Raw genomic sequence first — 14408 nt, 5'->3', positions numbered from 1 at the left:
AAAGACTACTATCATTATCATCATAAATAGGAGACAAAGTATCATCAAAGTAAGTTTTCTCCTCAATGCTTGGGGGAATAAAAAGATCATGAAAACCAGCTTCCCCAAGCTTAGAACTTGCTATATTATTATCAACAATGGTGTTCAAAGCGTTCATACTAATATTACAACCAGCATGCAAATAAGATTCCATAGGTTTTTTAATTTTCGCATCAAACAATCCATGTTTTAAATCAGGAAATAGAAGAAGAAGCTCATTCTTGTCCATTATGCCAAACTAGTGTAAACAAGAAACAAAAAGATGCAATTGCAGGATCTAAAGGAAATAGCTTCGAGTACTTACAACGGTGAAAATAGCTTAGTAGCCGAGATCCGGAGTGTGAGTACCTTTTACCTTTCCTCCCCGGCAACGGCGCCAGAAAATAGCTTGATGTCTACGCCCCCTCCTTTTCCTGTAGACAGTGTTGGGCCTCCAAGAGCAGAGGTTTGTAGAACAGCAGCAAGTTTTCCCTTAAGTGGATCACCCAAGGTTTATCGAACTCAGGGAGGAAGAGGTCAAAGATATCCCTCTCATGCAACCCTGCAACCACAAAGCAAGAAGTCTCTTGTGTCCCCAACACACCTAATAGGTGCACTAGTTCGGCGAAGAGATAGTGAAATACAGGTGGTATGAATAAGTAGTAGCAGTAGCAACGGTGCCAGAAAATAGCTTGCTGGCGTGTAGTTGATGGTGGTAATATTGCAGCAGTAGTAACGCAGTAAAACAGTAAACAAGCAGCGATAGCAGTATGTAGGAACAAGGCCTAGGGATTACACTTTCACTAGTGGACACTCTCAACATTGATCACATAACAGAATAGATAAATGCATACTCTACACTCTTGTTGGATGATGAACACATTGCGTAGGATTACACGAACCCTCAATGCCGGAGTTAACAAGCTCCACAATTCAATGTTCATATTTAAATAACCTTAGAGTGCAAGATAGATCAACAGACTAAACCAAGTACTAACGTAGCATGCACACTGTCACCTTCATGCTAAGTAGGAGGAATAGATCACATCAATACCATCATAGCAATAGTTAACTTCATAATCTACAAGAGATCATAATCATAGCATAAACCAAGTACTAACACGGATGCACACACTGTCACCATTACACCGTGCAGGAGGAATAAAACTACTTTAATAACATTGCTAGAGTAGCACATAGATAAATTGTGATACAAAACTCATATGAATCTCAATCATGTAAAGCAGCTCATGAGATTATTGTATTGAGGTACATGGGAGAGAGATGAACCACATAGCTACAGCGGAGCCCTCAGCCTCGGGGGTGGATTACTCCCTCCTCATCATGGAGGCAGCGATGGCGGTGAAGATGGCGGTGAAGATGGCTCCGGGGGCAATTCCCCGTCCCGGCAGGGTGCCGAAACAGAGTTCTGTCCCCCGAATTGGAGTTTCGCGATGGCGGCGGCGCCCCTGGAGTCTTTCTGGAGTTTCGTCAATTGGTACTGCGTTTTTAGGTCGAAAGGGGTTTTATAGGCGAAGAGGCGGTGCAGGGGGGCACCTGGGGGCGCCACACCCTAGGCCGGCGCGGCCAGGGTCTGGCCCGTGCCGCCATGTGGTGTGGTGGCCCCCTGGCCCCTCTCCGACTCTTCTTCGGTGTTCTGGAGCCTTCCAGGAAAAATAGGAGGTTTGGCGTTGATTTCGTCCAATTCCGAGAATATTGCCCGAACAGCCTTTCTGGAACCAAAAACAGCAGAAAACAGCAACTGGCCTTTCGGCATCTTGTTAATAGGTTAGTTCCAGAAAATGCACGAATATGACATAAAGTGTGCATAAAACATGTAGATAACATCAATAATGTGGCATGGAACATAAGAAATTATCGATACGTTGGAGACGTACCAGGGAGTGTTAGAAATAAATTAGCGTCATAATTAAGCTAATTAGGCAGTTAGGATTTCCATTAGGATAACTACCTAGCAGTTAGAACTTTAGCGTTGTCCAAACGCTGTGTACATGGAACCGTCGTCGCATCCTTTCAAAGCGACGCAAATGTTGTAACTAACACATGTTGGGCCCCTATAAATACCCAATAGATTCTAGCAATAAAGACATCCATTTTCACTTCATTCTCTCACTTCTTCTTACGTTATCAGCACTGATCGCTCTCAACAGCGACTAGGCCGCAAGGAGAAGAACAGAGAAAGGTGAGAAAAGAATGGCTTTCCGGCCGCTGCCGGAACTAGCTTTTTCCTTTGCACGATTTGTTGCCAGGGAGCATCGCCGCTCCTATTTTCGTCGCTGGAGATTCGGCCGTGCCACTGCACGTCGCCGGAATTTCGGCCGGAACTTTGGCCGCCGCCTTCAACGTCGCCATAACAAGAACGGTGGCCTCCACCACCGCAGGGCACCACTTGGAGCCCCTCGCCGTCGCTACAGCCCTGGTGGTGTTTTCCACCGCCACCACAACCGGAACTACCCCCGTGGTAACCGTTGGGTGCAGTGCCGCCACTCCCCTGGAGCACCACGACCAAGTACCAGGGTAGTTGTTCCCCGGGAAGAGATTCCGGCCGCGCCAGAGGTTGGTGCCGTGGCGGAGGCTATCGCCGCAGTACCAGACGCCGTTGCGGCACCGGAGATCGCCGTCGGGCTGGAAGTTGTTGCAGAACATGTTGTCGATGCCGAATATGAGGATGGGGCCTCTGCCTCCAACATCACCGCCGATGTCGACGACCTGCTGCCCCCTCCACCGGCCTTCGTAGTCCCGCCCATGGAATGGCTGCTGGGCGGGCCGAGCACCGGATGGCTCATCGACGACCCCGAGATTGACTTCAGCGATGAGGAATTTGAGGCGCTGCCTCCACTGTTGTACTACCAGCGCCACGGGTCCGGCCCCTGCCTCCCATCTCCAACGCCCTCCGGCGAGGAGCCGGCGCACTTCGCTCCGCTGGGCTACGACCCCTTGCCGGAGATGGAGGAGGAGAACGATGTTGCAGCCGCTGCTCACGTCGCCCCGACGCTCCCCGACCTCAACCTCCCAGCAGCAGAAGAAATGGAGGAGAACGAGGACGTGTCGCCGGCTCCGTCCCTTGCCCTCCCCACGCCCTCATTGAGCTCCATAGGAGTCTCGACAATGCGCTCATCACCAAGAGCGGCACGAGTGAGAAGGTCCTGAATATGGCGATGATATTGCCACAGCCTACGTGCACAAGCAATAAGGATGGGCCTAATCAGTTGCATTACATTTGGGCTTGAACTTTACGCACTTGGGTCGAAACTTCATATGGGCTTTTTATCTTCAAAGGTACAAGAGAATACATCGTGAGCAGCCCAGACTGTATACGTTGAAGCAAATAGCATCGGTCTTTGCAGAATACAGAATCAATAATCGAACTCTTCGAGTTCGAGCTCGCCAAGCTCGCGAGCCTCATTCAAAGTTTGAGTTCGGCTTGTTTAGGTGTCGAGCCGAGTTCGAACCGAGCCTTTAACGAGTCAAACCCAAATAGTTTGTCGAGCTCGAATATTTTTGACAGCCCTAAGTGCCACGAAGATAGCGAAGAACACGAAGAAGATGACTATAGTGGACACTAGTGGGAGCAGCCATGAACTGACTCAGAATGTGGACTAGGTAGGAGATGTCAGGACGTGTGACAGCAAGGTAGACAAGACTCCCAACCAAGTGACGATAGCGAGTCAGGGCCGGAAGAGGATCACCATCAGTGGAACGGAGGCGGACATTGAGCTCCATAGGAGTCTCGACAATGCGCTCATCACCAAGAGCGGCACGAGTGAGAAGGTCCTGAATATACTTCTCCTGGGAGATATAGAAGCCATAGGAGGTAGAGGAAACCTCAAGCCCAAGAAAGTAGCGGAGAGGACCAAGATCAGTCATGAGAAACTGATCGCGAAGACGGGCCTTGATAAAGGCAATGTACTCAGGATCGTCGCCTGTGATGATCATGTCATCAACATAAAGAAGAAGTAGAGTCCGACCACGAGAGGATGTGTGGACAAAAAGCGCAGGGTCATGGGCGCTAGGGACGAAACCAGCAGCGATGACCATAGAGGCAAAACGTTGAAACCAGACGCGAGGGGCTTGCTTAAGGCCATAGAGAGAGCGCCGGAGACGACAGACCATGCCATCGGGAACAGAGTAGCCAGGAGGTGGCTGCATGTATACCTCCTCACTTAACTCACCGTTAAGAAAAGCATTCTGTACATCAAGCTGGAAGACAGACCAGTGGCGAACAGAAGCAATAACAAGAAGAGTATGAACAGTGGTCATGTGAGCCACGGGAGCAAATTAAAGGTCTCGTCATAGTCACGGCCATGCTCCTGCTGAAAGCCGCGAGCGACAAGGCGAGCCTTGTAGCGCTCAAGAGAACCATCGGAGCGAGTCTTGATCTTGTAGACCCACTTGCAGGTGATGGGACGAACAGAGGAAGGAGTGACAACATCCCAAGTGTCAGTACGCTCAAGAGCAGCAATCTCCTCAGCCATCGCTAGCTGCCATTCGGGATGAGCAAGGGCATCCCGATAAGAGATCGGCTCGAGGGCAGCAGAAAGACCGTAGTGAGTGGGAGAATAGCGATCAGGAGGAGGACGAGGACGAGCACGAAGATGGTGAGTCGGCTCGGACGGAGAGGACATCACATCAGAGGTAGAGGGTATATCAGGAGAAGCAGCATCATCCTCACGGGGACGACGGGAGTAGTGAAAAGGGTAGGGAGGGACGACCGTAGTCGAGGAAGGTGACATGGGAGGGGAAGATGTGGAGGGTGGGTACGGTGGTGAGGGAGGAGAGGGGGGGTCTGGCGGGTGGAGGAGGAGAAGGTGGTGAGAGACTCGGCAGAGCAGGGACCGGAGGCACATGAGGAGGTGAGTCAGGGAACATGAGAAAAGAGATATCATCCACCGAGAAGGAAGAGGAGGAGGGACGCGGGTAGAAAGGACGGGACTCATCAAAAGTGACATCCCGAGATATGCGCATCCGACGACCAATAGGATCCCAACACTTATATCCTTTGTGCTCGGGGCTGTAGCCAAGGAAGACACACTCAACCGATTGAGCACTCAGCTTGGTGCGTTCGCGTCGAGCAAGAAGAACATAGCAAACGCAACCAAAAAGACGAAGGGTCGAGTAATCAGGAGTGTTCCCAGTGAGACGCTCAAGAGGAATACCACCCTGCAAGGCTGTGGAGGGCTAAAGGTTGATGAGATAGGTGGAAATAGACACAGCCTCAGCCCAGAAGTGAGGAGGAAGAGAGGCAGCGATCATCATCGCACGTGCCGTCTCAAGCAGGTGGCGATGCTCGCGCTCAGCTACACCATTTTGGGCATGGCCGCCAGGGCAGGAAAACTGGGCAAGAGTACCCTTCTCAGCAAGAAAACCACGCAACAGCTGGGAGATATACTCACCGGCAGAATCAGCCCGAAAGACACGTATAGGTGTGGAAAACTGAGTATGGACCATGGCAGCAAAATGCTTATATATCGAGAGAACCTCGCTGCGAGAAGTCATAAAATAAATCCAAGTGTGGCGAGAAAGTCATCGATAAAAAGAACATAGTAGCGGTGGCCCCCTTGGAAGCAAAAGGAGCCGGACCCATACATCAGAATGGACCAAATCAAACGGACGCTGAGATACAGACGCACTAGTAGGATAAGTTAACTGATTCTGTTTACCAAGCCTACAACCCTGACAACCCTGAAGCGAGACATCTCCCGAGACAGGCCCCAGAAGACCTCGACGAAGTAAAGATGACAAGCGAGAACCATAAAGATGACCAAGACGATGGTGCCACTGCTGAAAGGAGGCGGTGGTGGAAGCAGCAAGCACGCATGGAGCGGTCGATGAAGTGATGGAAGAAGGAACATGAAGCCAGTCAAGCTCCCAAAGTCCCTGGGAGTCACGGCACCGAGGGCCAGCCCCAACCAGGGCCCGAGTGTGAGTGTCCTGAACAGAACAAGAATCAACATCAAGAATGACCCGACAACCAGAATCAGTGAGTTGAGCAGCGGAAAACAAATTCATGGTAAGACGGGGAACATGAGAAACATCAGGAACGGAAAAGGAGGAAGTAGAAAGAGTGCCACGACTAGCAACAGGGAGAGAAGTACCATCGGCAGTAAGAACACTAACATGAAGAGGAAGAGGTCGAAGAGAAGAAAGAGAGGAAGAATCAGGAGACATGTGAAAAGAAGCTCCAGAATCCAGAACCCACGAAGATGTACCTGACTGTGGAGAGGAAACAGCGGCGGAGGCAGCAGTACCCGTCGAAGCAGAGCCGGAGGAGGCAAGGAGACGCTGAAGTCTCACTATATCCTGCTCAGTGAAGCCAGTGGTGACAGGCGCTGAGGGTGGAGCACGAGGAGGTACACCCCGCTGTTTCTGGTAGCAGTCAGACTCAAGGTGACCAGACCTCCGACAGTGAGTGCAGAACCGAGGAGGGCGAGAGCGACCCCCACCGCGAGAAGAGCGGGCTCCTCCAGAAGCAGCAGGCACTGGTGTAGGAAGAAGTGGCGGTGCAGGAGCAGTGGGAACTCGAGCAGCAAGAACAGAGGGTGTCCCAAGCAGTCCAGCACCACGCAGACGAGTCTCCTCAGCACGAAGCTCAGTCAGCACCTCTGAGATAGGAACACGGCCTCGAGCAAACAACTGAGCACGACGAGGCTCAAACTCTGGACGAAGTCGAGACAGGAACTCGTGGATCCTCTGGAAGTCAATATCTGAACGCACTGTCCGGCAACACTGGCAAGTACCACAGACAGTACTGCGAAGGGAGTCAAGCTGGCGCCAGATCGCCGCACTCTGGGTGTAGAACTCATCAATAGTAGAGTCACCCTGCTGAAGATCATGCTCCTGACGCAACACAGACAAGTACAGAGAATCCCCAGAAGGCTGATAGCACTGGAGAAGGCGAGACCACATCTCGTCAATAGTGGCGAGGCCCATAAACTTAGAAGCAAACTGTGGCTGAACACTCCGGGAAAGAACAGCAGCAGCCCTGGCATCCTCATCACACCACTGGGTAAAGGTAGCCAAACTGTCACGGTAAGAGCCAAGGGCCTCCGAATAAGCAAGTACCTGCTCCTCATATGCCTCATCAGCACTAGCCTCGACAGACTTGGCTGCATCCCGATCAGCCTGAGTGGCATCCTCAGCAAGGGCCGGCGGCACGGACGGCGGAGTAGGAGGCACAGGAGCAGTGGGGTGCGGCGGTAAAGAGACCTCGCCAGTAAGAACACCCCACAGCCGAAGACCACGCATATGAATGTGCATAAAGGCTGCAAATTCTCCATAGTTTGTACCATCAAAAATCACCGGGCACCGAGGAATACTGACATACCCAGCCAAAGACGACGCCATTTTTTTTTCTCGAGATCTAGATCTCAGCCAGCAGAAACTGCCGTGGCAGAGCCGGCAAGCCGCAGGGCCGACCGAGGAGGGCCGGCCAGGGGTTGTGGCGGCCGGGGCGTCGCCGGCCGGCGGCGGAGATGGCTGGAGCGAGGCCGGCCGAACTCGGACGAGGGCCGGCCGGGCGGGGCCAGCCGGGGCAGGAACGACCGGCGGCGGAGGCAGCCGGGGTGAGAGCGGCCTGCTGCGGGAGCGGCCGGGGCGGAGCTGGCCGGCGGGAGACGCGGCCGGCGGCGAGAGATGGCCGGCCGGCGGGCGGGCGGAGATGGCCAGAAATCCCGCAGTTTTAGCTCGATTTGGAGCTCTAAAATCGACGAAAAAGACTAAATTTCTGGGAAGAAAGCTCAATCCCGACGAGAACGGGAGAGAAAAGAGAGAGTGGAGTAGCACCGGCCGGAAGGATCATCGGCGGCGGCACGGATCGAGCACGGAGTTGCAGCGTGCAAGGAGCTAAACCTAGAGCTCTGATACCATGTTAGAATAGCAACTAGTATTCACGGAGGGCCATAGGCCAGTACATGTACATGTGTGACAATGTGCAGGTAAGCCCCTCATACACTGGGGAATAACGGAAAAGGAACTATACAACTCTAACATATGTATCATTAACAACTAACAGCACAACAATGCAACAATTAGTAATCATTTGTGCTTAGCCATTTAAAAGCACTTCGACCCGGGAAAATACCTTCCCCCCTTTGTTTCCTGGGTCTTGACTGAAACCAGTTGGAGAATTTAGAATTCTCGCGCTGAAAGAATTATTAGCATAGAAAAATCAGTCTGGGTGATGCCCATAAAACGAAGCGACATGATTGCGCAGCCTAAGATGGAGAGAAAATTGGACCTGCACTTCCAGATGCCAAATGGCCTACAAACTCATGATCTGCAATCTCTTCCTGAAGATGCAAGAGCCTAACCTGTTGACCATGCTGGAGGGAATAACGACACTTGGACCAACATCCAGGACGATAAGAAACATTGTTCCTGCAACCGAAACCGAAAGAACATTTAGTGAGAAGAAGCTAGCACATCAACCTTGGAGACGGACAAGAAATAGAAAAGGAACAACACAAGAATGAGAACTTCACCTAAGTCTTGGCACTGTCTGCTACAAACATGGAATAGCAAGGCAAGAAAAAATCAGAAACAACAAAAGGGTCGCCTCCGTCGTCTCCTTCGCTCAGCTGCAGCGGATCTGTGCCTATGAATATGTGATCGCCTTTGAGGCAGCTTGCTCGTCATCAAGGTCACATGCTCGTTGTGGAGGTAATTTCCCTGCAACCAGTACATAATCGGTGCTTTAGTGACTCATCTCCAGAATAATAAGGGTAGGCATCAGTGCCATAACACATGCCAACATTCTTGCAATCCTTCTTTGGAATTGCAACACGACCCTTCTCACCCCTATTTTTGTTACCTAGGATCAAATTAAAACTAATCCTAGCAAACACAAATCACCTAGCAGAAAAAGGGATAAAATGGAAACAATAATTCCTTTACTGCAACCTAATCAAGCTAGAAATAGAAAAGCAGCGGGAGGAAGAACCAGTTAATCACCAAGATTTAGTGGACAACACAAAAAACAACATGGAAGCATTTTGTGAGGCACAAGACTGACCTGGGGAATCAGCTTCTAGAAATAGAAAAGCAGCAGGAGGAAGAACCAGTTAATCACCAAGATTTAGTGGACAACACAAAAAACAACATGGAAGCATCTTGTGAGGCACAAGACTGACCTGGTGAATCAGCTTCTAGACCAAATCCTGGCTGGGCAAAGGAGACGGTGGAGGAGTCGCATCTGTTGTTGGCGAATCTGCTGGTTCTCGCCCTTCTCACCGTGAAGGTCGCCAACTCGCTGTGCAGGTCGGTGTGGAGGTTCCTAGGCCGCACTTCTCCCCAGGCGTCACTGCATCAGGTACCCAGATTGCCGGCACAAAAAAGTGCCGGCAAAGGCACCAAAAGTGCCGGTAAAGATTTTTCAAGGCACAAAAAAAAGTGCTGCGTTTATTCCAGTCGAGGTAGGTCTTTGCCGGCATTTTTTAAAAAGTGCCGCTAATTGTATTTTAAGGCACTTCCAAAAATGCCGCTAGTTAGTATTGCCGGCACTTTTGAAAGATGCCATGGAATCTTTTTGATGGCACTTTCCGAAAATGCCATAGAATCTTTTTGCCGGCACTTTTCGAAAAATGTCACGAAATCTTTTTACTGGCACTTTTGTAGGGATACCATCTAAACTTTTTGCCGGCACTTTTAAAGGATGCCTACAATTACTTTTTCAGGCTTTTAATTCTGGTGCCGCTGATTATTTTCTTAGGCATTTTTAAGGTTACTATACTGCCTGCAAACATTCAAGCAATCTACAATCAAGCATACATCAAACTCAATAAGTTAAACAATGTTTAAAACCAATATTTCCAAGCAGTCTAGGTCTGAAACCAACATTCTGAAACATTCAAGGGTTCACAATCGAGGCATCTAACTTACATGACCAATAGGGTTCATGTCCACATCATGAACAACATGGTTTGAAACCATTAGATAAAATACACAACAAGGTTCATCTAATAGGGTTCATCTAACTGGCTTCCATCTTACTTGTCTGACCAAAGGTTCTCAATTTTCCTCATTTGTTCCCGATTCGCTGCTTGTTCCTCCAATGTTAGCACAATACCATCATATCTAGAATAAACAGACCAAACATGACAAAAGTAGCAATGTTTCTTATATCAGGGAAGTACACATATTACCCATTGCGAAAATAAAATCAAATTGCAGCAACTAGTAAGTAGTAACACATTAAATTTATCAAGTACATAGGTACCTTGTATACAGAATAGAAAGTATACACATTTATAGTAAAAACCAGTGAGCTCAGGCACTGGTTGGTACTCGATGACCCTGTTTATTGGGTCTCATGTTTTAGCTTGTGGCGCTTCTAGTCCTCGGAAGCACCAACTCAACAAACATCAAGTGATTTTGAGGTATAAGCATTTCATTACAGGAAAGATATTATAGCAAATTCTATTACACTACACAAAAAAATCATTTGCAGCAACTAAATATCAGTTGGTTCTACACAGGTAATAGGCCAAAACTGAACATAATGGCTTGAAGAATTATTTTTTTCCTCTAATAATACCTTGTATCGAAATATCGATATTGTTTCAAAGCTAACTTTTTTCACCCGGGTCTTGACATAAGAATTTGAAAAGACCAGGAGCTGACCTGGAGGATAGGGATAAGGTTAGTTTTTCTATAAGTGTTTCAATGCAAGCTATTTATTAAATTGATAATTTCGAACCAACTAATCAATACCCATGGCAAATCGGAGATTAAATATCTAGCAACTACACTAGTTACAGTAGCTTCATGAATAAGTAAAGAAGAAGTCAGCTACCTATTCTGTTTGGACGTTAGGGTAGTAAAGGATGCAGGTTCTGAAGTCATGAATAGCCTATAGAAAACTTACACCCAACAATCTACAGAGATAAAAGGGAAGTCAATTTCCTAAGTTCTAACTCTAGACACTACCATGAACTATAAACCGATAACAAGCATTCTGTAGGGCAAAAAAATAGTGAAAAAGACAAAGACATAACCTTGTTCTGTAATAAGCAACATTAATACACACCTAAAGTATTGACGCAGAAGATCCAGTGTCTCTTAATATTACTTACACGTATGCAGTTTTAACTTTCAATGTTTCATGTCTATAGGTAAGAACTGACACATGGATAAATTACTAGCAGTTTCAATGCTTCAATGAGTTTGGAGCAAAATATTGGGACTCATGAGTATTAGCAGCGGGGGTGGAGGTTCTTACTCTGTAGGAGAAGTAGCAGAGAGCCTTAGTGGCAGCTACGACTGATGCAGCAGCACCACCAGCGAAGCGACTGTCGGACCAGCAGCGGCAACATTAATGATTCACCTGCATGAAATTTAGATCAGCATCACAGAAAATTTTCATAAGAGAGACAAGTAGCATCAGAGGAAATGTAGCTACGCTTTGTACCACATCAGAGTTACTTTGTACTTTTGGTAGCCAAATAAATTTCAGGCAAGTCAATAACCTCTGTAAAACTTTAGCAATCTTTCTTAGCCAACAGGAACTTTTATTGGCTCCTTTGGACTACTAATTCCAATAGTTGTATCAACTTTCATATTAGTTTGACTATTGGAAGAATATCATGTTTAGAGTTAACAATTAAACACTAAATGTTTTGGCAAATAGCATATTTGTTTTAGCTTGACATGAAATGAGAGGCATTGCAGAAACAAAAGCCTAAAAAAGATGCATTTACAGAGTCACAAAATTAACTTAGGTTTCTTCTGCAATACAATATCATCTGAGCTCATATGTACTGTCAAACGTGGAGGTTGCACTAGCAATTCTAGGCGGCAGCAACACCAAGCATCCAAAAAATCCTACACCAATACATGTAATATTGTTGATGAAGTACTACTAAATTATTAGTACTGTCAGTGAAAGGAATAGCAGACTCATTCATCTAGCTAGTGATGTGAATACTGCATATAGAAGTTCAGTAAGCGCATAGTGCGTCTGATGAAAACCAAGTATTCATTTACAGAAAGGCATCAAGAATTCAAAGCAAGGAATGCTAAATAAGTTTCCTTCAGAACAGGTGGACATAATAGGCATACCTTAGCTTTGCCAATTGGCAGAGCAGAACTAGAATCAAGCACTTCACCAGAAAGGATGAGTTCTAGGTTATTTTGACCTTTGAATTTGGGACGGCTGCAGCATTAAAGAACCCCTGGGGAGAGGACATCTCAGAAACAAGATTATACACCTACAACAGGAGCATGAAAAAAAATCTTACAGCAGTGAAGTGTTGAAAAAAAAACATGTACAACCATAGTGAAGAACGTGACTACCAGATATGATTCAGTTCTTTCTACCCTCAGCAAACTACTTTCTTCCAAAACTAATACAACTTTAATGGACCTTTTAAGCACGTTATGGGATTTTGGATTTTGAAAGAAGGAACTAGTACTTGGAAAAACCTAAGGATACGGAAGATCAGTATCAAACTTTCAACTAGATGAATAAATACACATATCACTATATCAGACCTGGAGATCAAGTTTAAATTCGTTTTCCATAATCTCATCTTCCAGCTACAGTTATCCAAGGCCTGAAATGGAGTAAACGCTTCAGAGTACTTATACTTGAGGGTCAAATGGTGATCGATTTTGGAAGAAATCATCATAGAAGATAGAAAAAAAAAGTACAAAAATGGAAAGCATCCGACACCCTAAAATACAAAAGGATGAAAGCCAAAAAGTTAGTAACTACTCTCATTAATATTAATATTAATATTAATATAGGATTTAGGACACATAGTCCTGAAATGTGCATAGCCTGATGTGCATGATTCTTCAGAAATTAAGAGCATCCAAATGTCCATCCAGATCATATACAGTAAAAATTGGTGCACAAAAAAGTGAACAGTCGACTAACAAAATGTATGTAGTAATGCACTCTCTTGGTAAGTTATAAAACTCGAAACCTATAGCCTATAGGCCAATAAAATTAGTATGCACACAGTGGACATGCTATGTGACTAGCAGACAATGATCAAATACACAATACAGACAGTGATCAAATACACAATATAGCTACAGCGAAGGAAACAATTATCTCTTGACACAACTAGCAGACGGAGAATATTTAGTCCATCTGCTCATCTAGTCCCTTCCCAATTCAGCATCTCAATGCCCTACAGCCATGACATCCTGGCCATCCTCCCAGTAGTAATTAACCCATTATGTAGAAGGTACATGACATGTACTGATTACAAAGTCCAAATCATCATAGCTTCTAAACTCTAGAGGTAAAGTATTAACTCAATGAAAATGTAGAGAAGGAAATATGACATGATAAATGTACAGTACATTAGTACCCACCTTTCTACATCTGGACATTGGTTAATAAAAGTAAGATAGAGTAGGATTCCAATCATGGCTTAGTGGCTGACATTTGAGTACGGTGCAAAAGCCTCTTGTGAAAATTTTCTATCCGGTGACAACTCTACACAGAGCTGTTAACTCAAATAATCAAGTCAAACTGCCAGTACATAATTTCCTCTTTGTAACACACGACTCCGTCACCGCAGACAGAGAAGGGAGGAGGTTTAGCTTACAGTGCTGTAGTTGACACTGGGTTGCGTCCGCAAAACCATCCCCCTAGCGTCAAGGTAGAAGACATGACAACATCAGCAACATAGCACCACAATAAACATCCCAGGTCTAGATGCTCTGAAATTCCGTCGAACACCTTCAGTGCACGTCACTGCAGTGCAGTTCATACGTATCAGAGAATTCCTCAGAAACTCACCGAGTACAAATCGTTAAGAGTTACACCGACGAAGCGACCAGCGAGATGCTGGATTCCACCACGGGAGGCAGCACGTCGACGAGCACGTCGGAGTGGCGGTGCAGAGCGACCGACGCCGACCGCATGAGCAGCTCGCGGTTGATGGTGCTGAGAAGGACCAAGGCGAGGGGTCCAAGATGCGATCGAGGCAGCGCGGTTGATCCGGGGAGTCAAAGTGGAGATCGGCGAGGAGGTGCAGCCGGAGGCGCGGGTGAACAGGCGCCGCGCCGGCAGCCGAACGGTGGGCTAGGGTTTCGTGGGTTTGTGCGGAAGGGGGCAATAGCGAATCGTGGCTGCGGGAAACCAGAAGAGGAGGCCAGATGTGGCACCCCCGGGATCAGGGTTAGACAAATACCAGATCTTCGTCTGACATAAGCCTAACCTAGAGCTCGAGAGACTACAGTGAGAGAATCGGTAACACAACAGTGACTCTACGACTCAAAGAGGTTATACAAGCTCATAACTGAGCGAAGAACCAAAGCATTACAAGCAGAGGTCACTGACCTGACATACATCAATCAACGGAAGCGAAGTTATGCTATTAGACATATCAAGATAGCAAAAGGCCTAAGAGGCCAGG

At 47.2% G+C, this 14408-nt stretch overlaps 1 long non-coding RNA gene across 3 annotated transcripts; it reads right to left on the bottom strand.

Annotated features, from left to right (window-relative positions):
- Positions 1 to 11197: 11197 nt before the first annotated feature.
- LOC127314175 (uncharacterized) lies at positions 11198 to 14143 on the bottom strand. 3 transcript variants are annotated; one of them, XR_007859460.1, is made up of 5 exons: positions 13790 to 14143; positions 13360 to 13638; positions 12526 to 12587; positions 12094 to 12242; positions 11198 to 11359 (listed from the first exon to the last, which is right to left on the bottom strand). It is a non-coding gene; the product is annotated as an uncharacterized lncRNA (long non-coding RNA). The 3 variants fall into 3 exon arrangements; XR_007859459.1 differs by having other exon boundaries at positions 12526 to 13710; XR_007859458.1 differs by having other exon boundaries at positions 12526 to 13638.
- Between the last annotated feature and the right edge of the window lie 265 nt (positions 14144 to 14408).

This window comes from Lolium perenne, chromosome 7, assembly GCF_019359855.2.
Source record: "Lolium perenne isolate Kyuss_39 chromosome 7, Kyuss_2.0, whole genome shotgun sequence".
Classification (NCBI taxonomy): Eukaryota; Viridiplantae; Streptophyta; class Magnoliopsida; order Poales; family Poaceae; genus Lolium; species Lolium perenne.
This window is presented reverse-complemented; position numbering and strand designations above follow the sequence as displayed.